A 12,219-nucleotide genomic window follows, 5' to 3' on the forward strand; every position below is an offset into this window, starting at 1 on the left:
TCGCGCTACACATTGGTAAAATGGCGCCACTTCAATAAATTTACTGACACTGCCTGGGCTCTTTTCTCTCGTAGAAGCCGCGCGTAGTTCACGTGACGCAGGAAGGTCATTTTTCTCTGTTTCCACTTTCACTCCCACCTTCCTTTCTTCCCTTACGGTGCGGTTGGGGTGTCCACAGAAAACAAGTGAGACAGTTACCGCGCCTTTCCCTTCCTATAAATCAATCAATCAGGAAGGTCATTTTAGAGACGTGCAATCGCGACAGAACCAACAGAGTATGCCATCGATTATATATCGAAAGCCTATTTTTCACGTTCGATATTCCAGGCCATGATGCCGATACAAGAATTTTATCAACACCGCACAGCACACAACTACAGCCGCGGCCAGGATTTGATCCTGCACTACAGCATGGGTTCATGCCATGACGCGGATTGTTTATAAATAAATGTGCGACGCAATAAACAAAAACACGCCGGGTTTTAGCCGTAGTTGTTACGGTTGCCACTGGTGGTGGTGGAAGACTTTTGATATCATCGTGGAGAGCGCGCCGCGCTGGGATAGATACTTCTGCGTAAACCACCATAACCCAGCGTGTCTAGTACGGCGCTTATCGTCATCGTAAAATGGCGTCCCAAATCATCTGGAAGCCCAAACCAGCCCAAACAAATGCGAGCGTCAGCAAGGCGCGCGGTGTTCTTACAACGCCACGGATAAGTCCTCCAGTGGCGGCGGCTGCGGCCTCGAGCCATGCTGCGCTGGCAAAAAAAGAAAAAAGGGAGCATAAGCAGTAGAACCGCCACCACGGCCGCCGTGAGGCCCCGGGCCAGAACCCCCAGCTCCCGCGTCTTGCCTGACGGGGTCGTCGTTGACGTCAGCATCGCGCTCTCTCGCTCGTCGGCCCGTTCCTCCGGTCCTGAGGGAGCATTCCACTCCGGTGCTTCTTCCCATGGTGTAGAGAAGGAGAGAGGAGGGGGGGGGGGGGGGGGGGGAGCTGGCGTCCTGCTTACAGCGTCTTCTTCGGTCGAACTACTAACCCATCCTCGCCGCTTCCCCCCCAAGACATCTTCGCGCATGCTCTTCGCCGCACCCCATTTCTTTTTTTTTTAACTTTCTTTGTTTTGTTGTCTTCGCGGCCCGTTGCTGTTGTTGCTCGTTCTGAACCGGCAGTCAGTCCCTCCCGGCGGCAGCAGAGCGTTCAAATTCTCTTTTTGTGCGTTAGCGCGTTTCTTTTCTTTCTCTTTATTCTTTCTTTACACGACGCCTGCATTCCCTCTTTCGTCAGCGCCAGGCTCGTCGCCTTCGTCTTTCGGCTGGGAATGGATATACAGCTGCGACTTCGATCTCCTTTTCCGCACTGCTCTTTGCGCGCGCTGAATGGCCGGCTCTTTCCGCACAAACGCGAAATGTTACATGGAACGACTCCTCGTACTGCGTCGCTCTGTCCTCCATTGTCACCGGTCACGTCCTACGGCGTGCAGTGTTGCATCCGAATCCGCGTCACTTGTCGAGGCGAGGAAGCAGCGAAGCAAAGTTGCGATACAATGAATACAATTTACGTGCGCATCGCGCCGATTTGCTTTTCACTTGCCATCCTTGTGGCATTTGGTCGGTCTCCCGGGCCTTAGCTATCATGTCAGGAAGATTTTGTCAGTGAGTGCACCTGTGCACATGCCGCGTGTAAGTGAATTTCGGGCTCTTGACCTGCTCTATTCAACTTGCTCTTCACTACACGAGGGGAATACGAAAGCGAGAAAAACTGACTGTCGCTGCATAGTTTGTTCCGCCTTCTTGTTTAAGTGCAAGATGGACAGGTGCATGAACAAACATACTACTGTTGCCGTTGGCCTCAAGGTGTTGGAAGAAAGAGTAGGAGAAAAGAAACAAGCGATTAATTTGTTGCGCTGAAACGAAAATTACATTTACTCTTGCCTATAATACATACAGGACCACAAGATATGACATATTCGAGGGAATATTGGCTGTCCCTTTGAATGCCTGCACTGAATCGCGCAGTTTGTTTGGTTCTTGTTTTCAATGTGGGCAGAGGAGTGAAGGAGAATGGGCTTATGGGAGAGGGTGGGCGAATGAAGAGGGTGTGTCTTTGGTGCGAAAGTTTGTTACTGGTATCTAACGCTCTTCCTCACTCCCCTCTCTCTACTAGCCTCTCTCGACGTTCGTCCACGTGTGGCCCCTGTGTAGCGGAGGGATACGTGGTGGGGTGGCTGAGCGCGGTGCCGCTTCTTGCCGTGATGGCCGATCGATGCGCAGGGCGTGACCCGAGAGCGCGCCAGGGTCCTCTGCCGACGACAGGGACGTGGAATGTGTCGTGTTTCTTTCCCGTCTCTTTCTTTTTGCTTTCTTCCTGGCTGCGCGATGAGCCTGGTGGGGAGATCGATTGAGATTCAGCGAACGACGACCAGGAAGGAGGGCGGAAATGGGCTACCCGGCAGGCGCTGCCAATGTCACTCCGGGCATGCGCATACCGTGTCAAGGTCAAGCTCCCCGAAGCACGACCTTTTGACCGGGATGTTTACCCGATATAGGGCCGGCTTTCGCGGACCCGCTGAATTTCTGGAATTCGAAGTGGGTATTTTGAAGCAACCAAGTCATCGTACTATGGATATAGCACTTACGACGTCCGTGGTCGGGTGGTGGGGCGTCTTTCGCTATACACTTCTCCAATCGCAGTCTAGAAGCCTGTCTTGACTGCTCCATTCGGAGCTTCCCTCCAGTCTAGTTAACGCAAAGGATAACCCTGTTAGGACCGGGTACTAACATTCCACAGCGGCAATTCGAAGTTTCCCCTTTAAGTTGAGCAAGTAGTGCGCAGAAATTGAGAGATAGAGAGAGAGAAAGAGAGAGAGAGATCGCGGTTTCGTTCGCCAAACAGCTCAACATAACCAGGAGCTTACGTTGCCGTTAACTCACCTGAAGCTATAGACGATACTTTCCGCACCAAGTGCAGCCACTCGAACTGCAGAAACTACTCGACGCTTTTGGTATGGTGGAATGCAAAAGTGCTCGCGTGCTGCGCGGTGTCAGGGCACGTTCCAGAGCCCCTGGTGGTCGAAATTTACACGATGCGTTCCACTACGATGGCTCTGACTGCATCCCCCCTCTTTTCTCCCGCTTGTTTCATCCTTTGAAGCGAGAGAGAGAGAGGGGGGAGACTGCGCTTTTACTTTCCGCACAACCAGCGTACCCCGCGACGACATCATATCTCGCGTTATGCACGCATTCTCGGCCGTCAGCAAAAAACGGGAACGCTTACGGCGGGGTTGGAGCCTGAAACGCCGAAAGAGGTTACGGCGGTGGCATCCACAGTACTTCCCTTTCGTCACCTTTCTTTTCAAAATTTCGGCGCCGTTCACGCTCCCAGCAGAGTTTAGCGCTCCTGAAGTGCATAGCGCGCGTGTACTAAACCCGCTGAACGTCCCATTGTTCGGCGCGAACCGCGGTTGTCTGTCGGACAACGCAGGCGGCTCACGGTAGATGAAAGCAGCGGTGCAGCCCCTCTCACCTTGCTTCCTTCACGTTCACGCTCGCTCGCCCACCACCTGATGCCTGCTCGCAGTCGCCCCCCACTGCCTCGACGCATGAACTCCCGGCGCCTTTTGACGCGCCGTGCAACGCGTGAGCGCTTTTGCCTCCTTCCGGGTTTTTGTCCCACTTGTTCTTTTTTGTTTGTGCCCTTTCCTCCCAACGGGTGCCGGACCACGGCGATAAACTGCGCTGCTTCTCCACGCTTTACACCGTAATCGCCCGATCGTGCGTGAGGGCGTCGCCGCGACCGATAGTCGATATGGATGGCGCCGATTGTCAAGTTTCACACCGGACACGATTATCGTGGCCGTATTTTTGCGTAACCGTTATATATACATTTTTTTCGGCCTTTCTTCTTCGTATTCGTGTCTCAACGTGTCACTCCATGGCAGATATGTGCTCGGACGGCGATTACAGTTCCCAAAGCGCTGGACTGATTTTGTTCGGGACTTCAGTCTTTGAGAGGTTCGAGCTGTGAGTCGTATTCCATGTGTCTGAAAGTGCACTAGAAATTCCTGGCTACCTAACAAAGTAGAAAGAAAGCAGAGAGGTTAATGATAGAGCGCGGGTGTTTCCCCAAAACTGTCGGTCGTAAAGTGAGTTTTCAAAGAGGCTTTCCCTGATTTCTGATGGTTAACAGTATCAATGATACAAAGTGTGTGTGTGTGTGTGTGTGTGTGTGTGTGTGTGTGTGTGTGTGTGTGTGTGTGTGTGTGTGTGTGTGTGTGTGTGTGTGTGTGTGTGTGTGTGTGTGTGTGTGTGTGTGTGTGTGTGTGTGTGTGTGTGTGTGTGTGTGTGTGTGTGTGTGTGTGTGTGTGTGTGTGTGTGTGTAAATGAAAGAGGTAGTAACCGTGTCAGTCACGATGAACACCTCAAATAAACGCGCGACGAGGGTAGTGAACGAGGAGAGGATAAAATAATGGGGAGGGGGGTAGGAGGAGAAGACTAACCATTGTGGTGGAGGCCATCTGGATAAGTTTCGTCAACCCTGCGTTCAAAACCTTTGTAGATGCTTAGGCACCACCTTAGAGTTGGCGCGGTAGCATGCATGTTTTTCCGACACGTTTGGCGACTGTTGACACGATTCCATGGTCAACGCCATTTTGGCCGAACGAGCTGTATACGCTACCTCGTAGACTTATCCGAGGTTTCACTCCGATTATGTCGATTAAGAGGCGCGAAATCCCTGTTTCGCATGGTTTTGCTTGGCGCTTTTGCGTTGAAAGACTGGCACAGAGTTTGGTAGCACACAATGGAGCGGCTGCGTTATAATTTTGCTACGGAATGACGTGCTTATTTTTCTCAACACGTTTTGTTCTCTATTCTTGGCTACGGCGACGCCTTTTTAACTTAACGAGCTGCATACGCTAACGCCTAATAACGTCACTGTTACACTGACGAGCGACGACTCAATTAAGGAGCATAGGTGTGTTGTGCCTCCATCGAAACGCGGCTAAGATTCGATCGCATGACCTCGTGCTGTACAGCCACCACTGAGACAACTCGGCGGCGGGGGAACGAAGCAGAACATTCGAAGGAACATGTCGGTAAATAATTTGGTGAATACAGAAAACAATGCGCTATTATCACCACCCATTTCTCCCATTTCAGCGCCTCCAGTCCGTCGCTCTCTGACAGCGTAACGGTTACGCGGTGACTGGCCAGCCCCAAGAAAGCAACCAGCAACACAGTTGCGGCAGCTGAGTGAACTGCGTGCTGCTAATTGGAGAGTGTCAGTGTTGCCACGCGTCTCTCCCTTCTCTTCAGCTCGTATACGCTGTCCTGACGGCGTCCGCCGTAACCCTATAGATCCACTATTCAGCCCACGGAATAGAAACCGAGTACTTTCAGTCGTGCCCGAATGACGTCATGCTGACGCCATTCCGACAGTGCTTCATAGAAAGAAAGGTGCTCCTCCATTTTGTAATCGGATTCTGATAGCATTACCCGTAGGAAGCGAATTTCATTAATGGAAGACGGTTAAGGGATTGTCACCGAGCTGTTGCATCTCTGTTGTGTGTGTCATTGTAATTGGAGTCAACCCAGTGCTCTCGCGTAACGATCTACTTCGGAAGTATTACGAGAACACAGTACAGATACCTAAGTAGGTGAGCCGTTCGCAATCGCTCTAGAAAGGGCTTGCGTGAGAAGGAGATCAATAGAGAGCAGCGCTGACCTGTGGCCGTCTTGGTAGTTTACTCGATAGGTTTAGGAGTACACGCGTTCCCCTGGATTGCCCACGTCCGCGTGCCCACGTCACAACTCGGTGTGCTTTGACAGGTGGAGTGTGTCCGAGTGAAGACGACTGAGCAATCGTTATGCAATGCAGGCAGAATTTCCGCGGATTAGGTGCAGGAACACAAGGGAAGGAAATGCGTGGAAGAAAGTTTCTCAGTTATTCTCTCTCTCTCATTATCTGCTTTATTGTGCTCCTGCTTCAAAGCCATGACTCGTTAGATTATTAGCCCGTGCTGGAAGCACGCGCCACTTCCTTGCCGAGAGTGTGACGTTGCAGGCAACAGTAATCCCGTCTACGTACAAGGCTACACTTGACAATATTTTCCGTTAGAAGCTCATGGCTCTGAGTCTTTCCTTTCGGGCTGCACTCTAGCACGCTTTGTGCTCAAGACCGCCTTGTGTCCGTTATATGGAAGCTGACTTGACAGCTTACGCTTGAATTACACTTCTCGTACGCATTTGTTCTTCTCGTGCCTTTTATATAGTTTCCCCGCTTTTGATAAAATGTTCAAACCCCCGTCTCATTGAAAAAAAAAAAAAAATAGGAAAGAAAGGAGTGCATATGCGACACTCGCTTGGTTCCAAGGATAATGACTCAAACTTTCCTCACCGGCGTTAGCAGCCGTGTACGTGGTAAGCGGGCAGTCCCTGTACGTACTGACCGATTCCTGCTCCAGCGTGGCTGCTCTTAGCAAGCATCGAGAATCTCGGAGGAAAACGAAAGAGCCGTTATTCCTCCATCGGCGCGCATCCGACGATGATGCCGATGCACCGTCACATCCCAGTTCGCCCGCTAGATGGCTGGATTCGACGGCGACGACCGGGACAGGCCGCTGCCGCCGACTGCGCGTCTCCTTGTTTACTCCAAGCGTCTAGCCGGTTTTCTTTCTTTCGGTATCTCCTCTTTCGTGTTTCCCGCTCCTGTCGTTTGCGTTTGCTGCCCGCCCGAGCGCGTGCGCGACGGAGGGCATCCTTCGTCGCGGGGCGGAATGTTTGGAGAAAGAGGAGCCGCTGGTTGGGTTTGCGCTCGTCTCTGTCCCAAGCGGCCTCTCTCTGGCTGGTTTTCGCGCCACATCTAAACAAACGCGAACCTCGGCTCTCCAACCTCGATCCCACCCTTCCCATTTCCTCCGCTCTCCATCGGCTCCTTTCTTCTAATGCTGGTTGCTGCTGCTGCTGCTCTCGTTAAGTTCGGTGCATCGCGCTGGGAGCCAGTGCGAGAGCCGCTTTGTACTACAGGCTTATTTCTGAACTTACCACCGCGAAACTGGGAGCTCTACACCGCATGTGTTTTAACTGGGATTTCACAATAGGAGAGCGGAGTTCGTGATCGAACTTGAATCGTGTACTAACCGGAAAAGTGACCTCGTAAGCTGTGGTGAGGAACCGGCAACCACGCTGACCGATGGTGCCAATAACTTTCTTGGTACTTCTGCCATTTCAACCGCGATGTGGACTCAGTCGAGCCTGAAGAGAACAAACCACATGTCCCGTGTTCCATTCACCTCTGTGTGCCCAGGTGAGAGTCATACTACCAGGCGTTCGCATATATGCAGCGCGGGCGTCTGCATATATGGTCGTGGCTTTTTGCATTTCGACGAGTGTACAGGCGCTCGAAGAGCAGTTTTCTCCTTTATTTATTTATTTATTTTTTAATGTGACCTGCCTCGTCAGCGTCGCTCTGAAGATGCCCGTCGCTAGTGCCAACACTTTGCAGACCACCGTCGTCCCAGGAACGTGTACAACCTTTCAAGCTTGGCAGTGTTGCACCCAACACCGACGCGTCTGGGAGGCAGCCAGTAAGCCCGAGGTCGCCACGCGGGCTCTCGCTGCCTGGGTCTTGCTAATGGCGGCGCAACGAAAACGATCTGTCGAAGTTTGCCGGCGAGAAGAAGAAGGAGAAAGGGAGGGAGGGGAGGGATTGCAGGGGGTGGGGGGTGCAGGGGGGGGGGGAGCAAGCAGCCGTCTCATGCCTATCTGCGCGCCTGGCGGGAGGAACAAACGGCCTCGTGAACAGATGATGACACGACGTTGCTCATACCGATTTTTTATCCCGAACTTTCATCCTGCTTTTACGTGTTCGTTTGTGGACTTTGAAAAGCGGCAATTAGTTAATGGGAACTTACTTGCGATGCGGATATTTAGAATGGCGCAGCTCGGGCTTGTTTTCTGAACACATCAAGGCGAACTGCACAGCGGCGCGGAGCGAGTTAACGACGAGGAATATGTTTTGCTGACGTTCGGCGGGAGGAACGCTATCGCATACCTGGTCTGGGTCGTTGTAGTGTTGCCTTGTGAGAAGAGCGGCTCATTAGGTTTTCCGCCACCAGTGGTGGCCGGGTGGACAGGGTGGTCGCCGCCATTGGGACGAAGAATGAAGCTGAAATTTGGACGAGTTAGTCTACATATATAATCAACAGCTTATCAAGGACTGGACGGAACTGAAGCTGGGACGCCATTGGGGCCCCGGACTAAAGGTTCTCGCCACCAAGCATATTTGCTCCATATTCGACCAATAAATGCTGGTTCACTGCCTCACATGAGTGCTCTCTGCTTGTGAAGACAACGACATCTGTTGTTGGCTGTTTCGAATAAAGAGAACGCGCGAAAGTACAGGTTCGTGTGTTTTAGAGCGCTCGAAATGAACTTCGAAGTCGTGTACATATATAAGGTTCTCATCTTCTTTTAGTTTTTAGAACCTAATGATTAGACGATTAACTATCTGAAATCAGGGCCGGCTTGCACGATAACGTCCGAGCTAAGTCCAGACTTAAATGGTGTCTTTAGAAAGACCAAGCTTATTTAAGACGGCTCGTGTTCCGAACGTCGAACGCTTCAGGTTCATGTTCACCAGAGTGACTTCCCAGAACGGCCTCAGCAACCACTTGGGGCATTTTTCCTCGTGACACAATCTTAAGCCGCAAAAAGCAATGGCACGGATTTTACACAACGCGAAATTGACGGAATGTGTACATCTTACAGCAGGGACAGTGCCAGCGCATCCCTGTATTTCCCTAATTTCTCTACTTAGACACCTGGCGTCCTTGTGTCTTAACCAAGACAGCACTGGAGTCGTAATCATACAAGAGACTTATTCAAGTCAGGACTGAAGCCCAGTCTTGACTCCAGTCTTAAGCGGCCATGCTAGTGGCCTATTCTTTAGACTCCAGTTAAGTCTGGACTTAGCTAAGACAGTCTTAAGATTGTTTTGTGCAAGCGGGCCTAGGTAACCAACTTTTTAGTTTTGATTTTTAGAGGCAGTATTACATGGCGAAGTTGAGGGCCTTTGAAATGACGGGTGAGCCCCGTTTCCAAATTTTCTTAATAGGCAGTGTAGTTCGAAACATTGATTTTCAAAACTCGTTGACTCTCATGCTATACACATCTTGGTCGTCGAAGTTTTACCTTTTGCTGCAGCATCAGATACACAAACTAAATCTGTTTTTTTTTTATGCATAAAAAAAAAAAGAAAAAAAAGGAATGGCGTTTTATAAGTGTGCAATGCATGAACGCCAATCAACGACCCTTCAGATACGTACCTTTGGCTTTTGGTATTTCAAACTGCATTGATGATTGGGAAAATTTACAAAGGGGACTCAGCTTTGATATTAATGATCTTAAATTCCGCGTTGCCCCTTAACACCAATTCTAAGAAAGTTAATTGACTAATTTTGTTCATTAATCGTCTAATCATTAGGCTCTAGAATGTGCACGTCGCCATTGCTCTGCTGTCTACCTGCGCTGACAGCAGCGAGGTATCTCTCATAGGTTTTAAAATACATACAAATCTGCAAACAGTAAACGACAAAATCACGGGCATATACGTACCCTTTAACGATTCTACCTAAAGCTTTCCTTTTAGCTGTGAGAATTGATATTTATCGACATGAGGTGCATAAAACCTGTCCCTGAAAACCGAGTTAAAGAATGGGAACGCCGTGTATCCTGCATTAATTAAATCCGCCATTTTGCTCTACTTTCCCCCTGATTACTCTGTATTCGGAAAAAGCCGTAGAGACAGATATATATATTTTTTTTTTCTTCGGACAACGCTCCTGAGCAAGAATAAATAATGAAGCGACGTCACAGGACAGGGCCGGGAACTGATCACCGATCCTCCTTAATAGCTTGTCCGCATTCATTTGGGTAGCCCGTTTGGCCAAAGGATGCTCCCTCGAGGGTGTTGGCCACATGTTTTATCTGCTCAAAGGATATACGTGTGCGACGACCATAGTATATACGCTGTCTTCGAGCGAGGTGCCTCCACGCAGCCCGCGGCGTCAACCTCGTCACCGCAGTGACCGGTATGCCGTGTGACATTCGGTGTGTGCCGCTCCGGCCCCTCGGAACAGCGGCGCTGCTACTGCCCAGCGGTAACGAAGCGGGCCGCGTCGAATCGGGGTCACGTAGTCGCCCCCAAATGCGTCGCGTTGCTTTCTTTCTTGCCTTCTTTTTGTTTCTACGTTTTTCTTCTCCCGCTCGTCCTCTTCTGTCCGTCGGCGTACGATGGCCCGTTGTCGGAGCACCCTTTGTTTCGTCGGCTGACCTCCTCCTCCTCCTCGGTGGTGTGTGCAGGATCTGCAGTAGGCAAAGGTTGTCCTTCGCACGCCCTCCCCCCCGACCCCACCTGTCGCAGGTTTAAGCGTAACCTCAGTCCTCGCCCTCCGCCCTTGTTTCCCTCCGTCCCAGCGACCGTCACCGGCTGGACACGGAGCTTATAAACGTACGCCCCAGTGCTTCGCTATATGGCGACTGTGAACGAGTCAACTTTGTGCAGTTGTGCTCGTTACTTCAAGACAATGGTGTGCCTCCTTCGAAGAATGCCTCTGACCACCCGTATACTGAGGCAGCAGCCCCAAAGTAAGATGGTGGACAAAAAAAAAAAAAAAAGAAATACGACCTTTCTGAATGAGGTGCGCAGAATATCAGTGTATGCGTCGGCGCGCGCGATTGTGTGCTTGTCTGTATGCGCACGTCACTGGTATACAGAAACGCACGCACACAGCCGGCGGCGTCTTAAAGCGCCGAGGCTGACTGCTCGCTGGCGGAGAGGCGTCCCCAATTCGGGTCACGCGCAATTTTCGGGTGCTCTGTCGTCGTCTGTCGGATCAGGAAGACGCCGCTGCGCGCTGTGTGGCGAACCTGCGGCGACGTACGTGTACATACGTCTCCCCTGGCCCCTTCTGTTTCGGGCCGCTGACAGCACACTGTGCATAGATAGATAGGTGGTGGGCAGCCGTACATGCTTGAACGCCCGGGCGGGTGTATGTAGAGTGTGCGACAAGCCCCTCCCGGTCTTCCTTACATGATGGGACCGGTATTTCGCCTCCAACGGAGCGAAGACGGTTTTTCTGCGGAGCGATTGGTAGCGCGTCTCGAGAGTGTTATCACGGCACCCGGCCGAGCTGACTGGGGAGAACTGCGGTGACCTCGGACGTGCTGTGACGGGAAGAGGGGGGAGTGATGATCGCGATGTATGCGCTGTAGGCGTCCGCCCATTTTGGCTCTTATTCGGCCTCGGCTAAGTTGTTCGTTTTTTCGTTGTCTTTTCTGTTTGTTTAATTGGAACTGAACGTCCTTTTATATTATTATTATCATCGAATAGCCTTTTCTTAGCCGCTTTTTAAAAATCGCATTTAATTCGTTTCGTTTCGCAACTTCGCAGCGCTTTTTTAGGCTCCCAATGAGCGGGCTGCTATGCGAAATAAAAGCAAAATATCAGCTTTATCGGTACCGCAGAGATAGTAACTTGTATTTAAAAGTAATATAACATATTTTGCAGATGATTACGGACGTTTTCTCATTAGCGGGTGGCGATGGCACGGTTTTGTGGTCGCTTCTTTTTCGCTTCTACCAGCGTCGGGAAGGAGGCGTGTTTTCTGTACCAGTTGCGCTCCAAACTCGTACGCTGCCAGACAAGAGACCGTTTTCGCCGCCGCAGACGTTGCAGCGTCTCTCGAGGGCGTGTGCGGCGGTCTTCACCGCTGCAACAGTCGGCCCTCCGCTGTATAAGCGATGTCGCGCCGCACGGCATGCGCACTATACTGCCAACGCGTACATTCGTTTGCCTCGCACGGCACCATGTCTCTTCTCTTCCTGACCATCGATTGCTCGGATCGATCGGTGCCCGTATCGAAGGCCGCCGCCAATGTTCGGCTACTGCGGTCGACTCGACGTCAGTCCATCCCGTCCACCCTTTCCCCATCTACCGACAGGTCGTTAGTGCGGAACCAGGCAGATAACACGAGGTCCCGGCAGGACCGTTCGTTGTTGTCCATCCGGCCCACAACCGCGTGCCGCTTCTATCTTTAATTCATCTCCCCCCAGTGGTACTGCCTTTCCATCATCTGCGACGTCGTGAATCCGCCTCCTGTTTTTCGAAGCCGTGTGGAGAGGGAAACGAGGGGAAGAGGCCGCTCGTCGTTGTCGTTTGTG

At 51.5% G+C, this 12,219-nt stretch overlaps 1 protein-coding gene across 1 annotated transcript in view; it reads left to right on the forward strand.

Annotated features, from left to right (window-relative positions):
* Nucleotides 1-12,219, forward strand: part of LOC146198881 (myocyte-specific enhancer factor 2-like) — a 122,963-nt gene that overhangs the window by 55,279 nt on the left and 55,465 nt on the right. The gene's annotated exons all lie outside the window — the stretch shown is intronic.

Source organism: Amblyomma maculatum, chromosome 2 (assembly GCF_055883805.1).
Source record: "Amblyomma maculatum isolate TAMU_Amacu chromosome 2, ASM5588380v1, whole genome shotgun sequence".
Taxonomy (NCBI): domain Eukaryota; kingdom Metazoa; phylum Arthropoda; class Arachnida; order Ixodida; family Ixodidae; genus Amblyomma; species Amblyomma maculatum.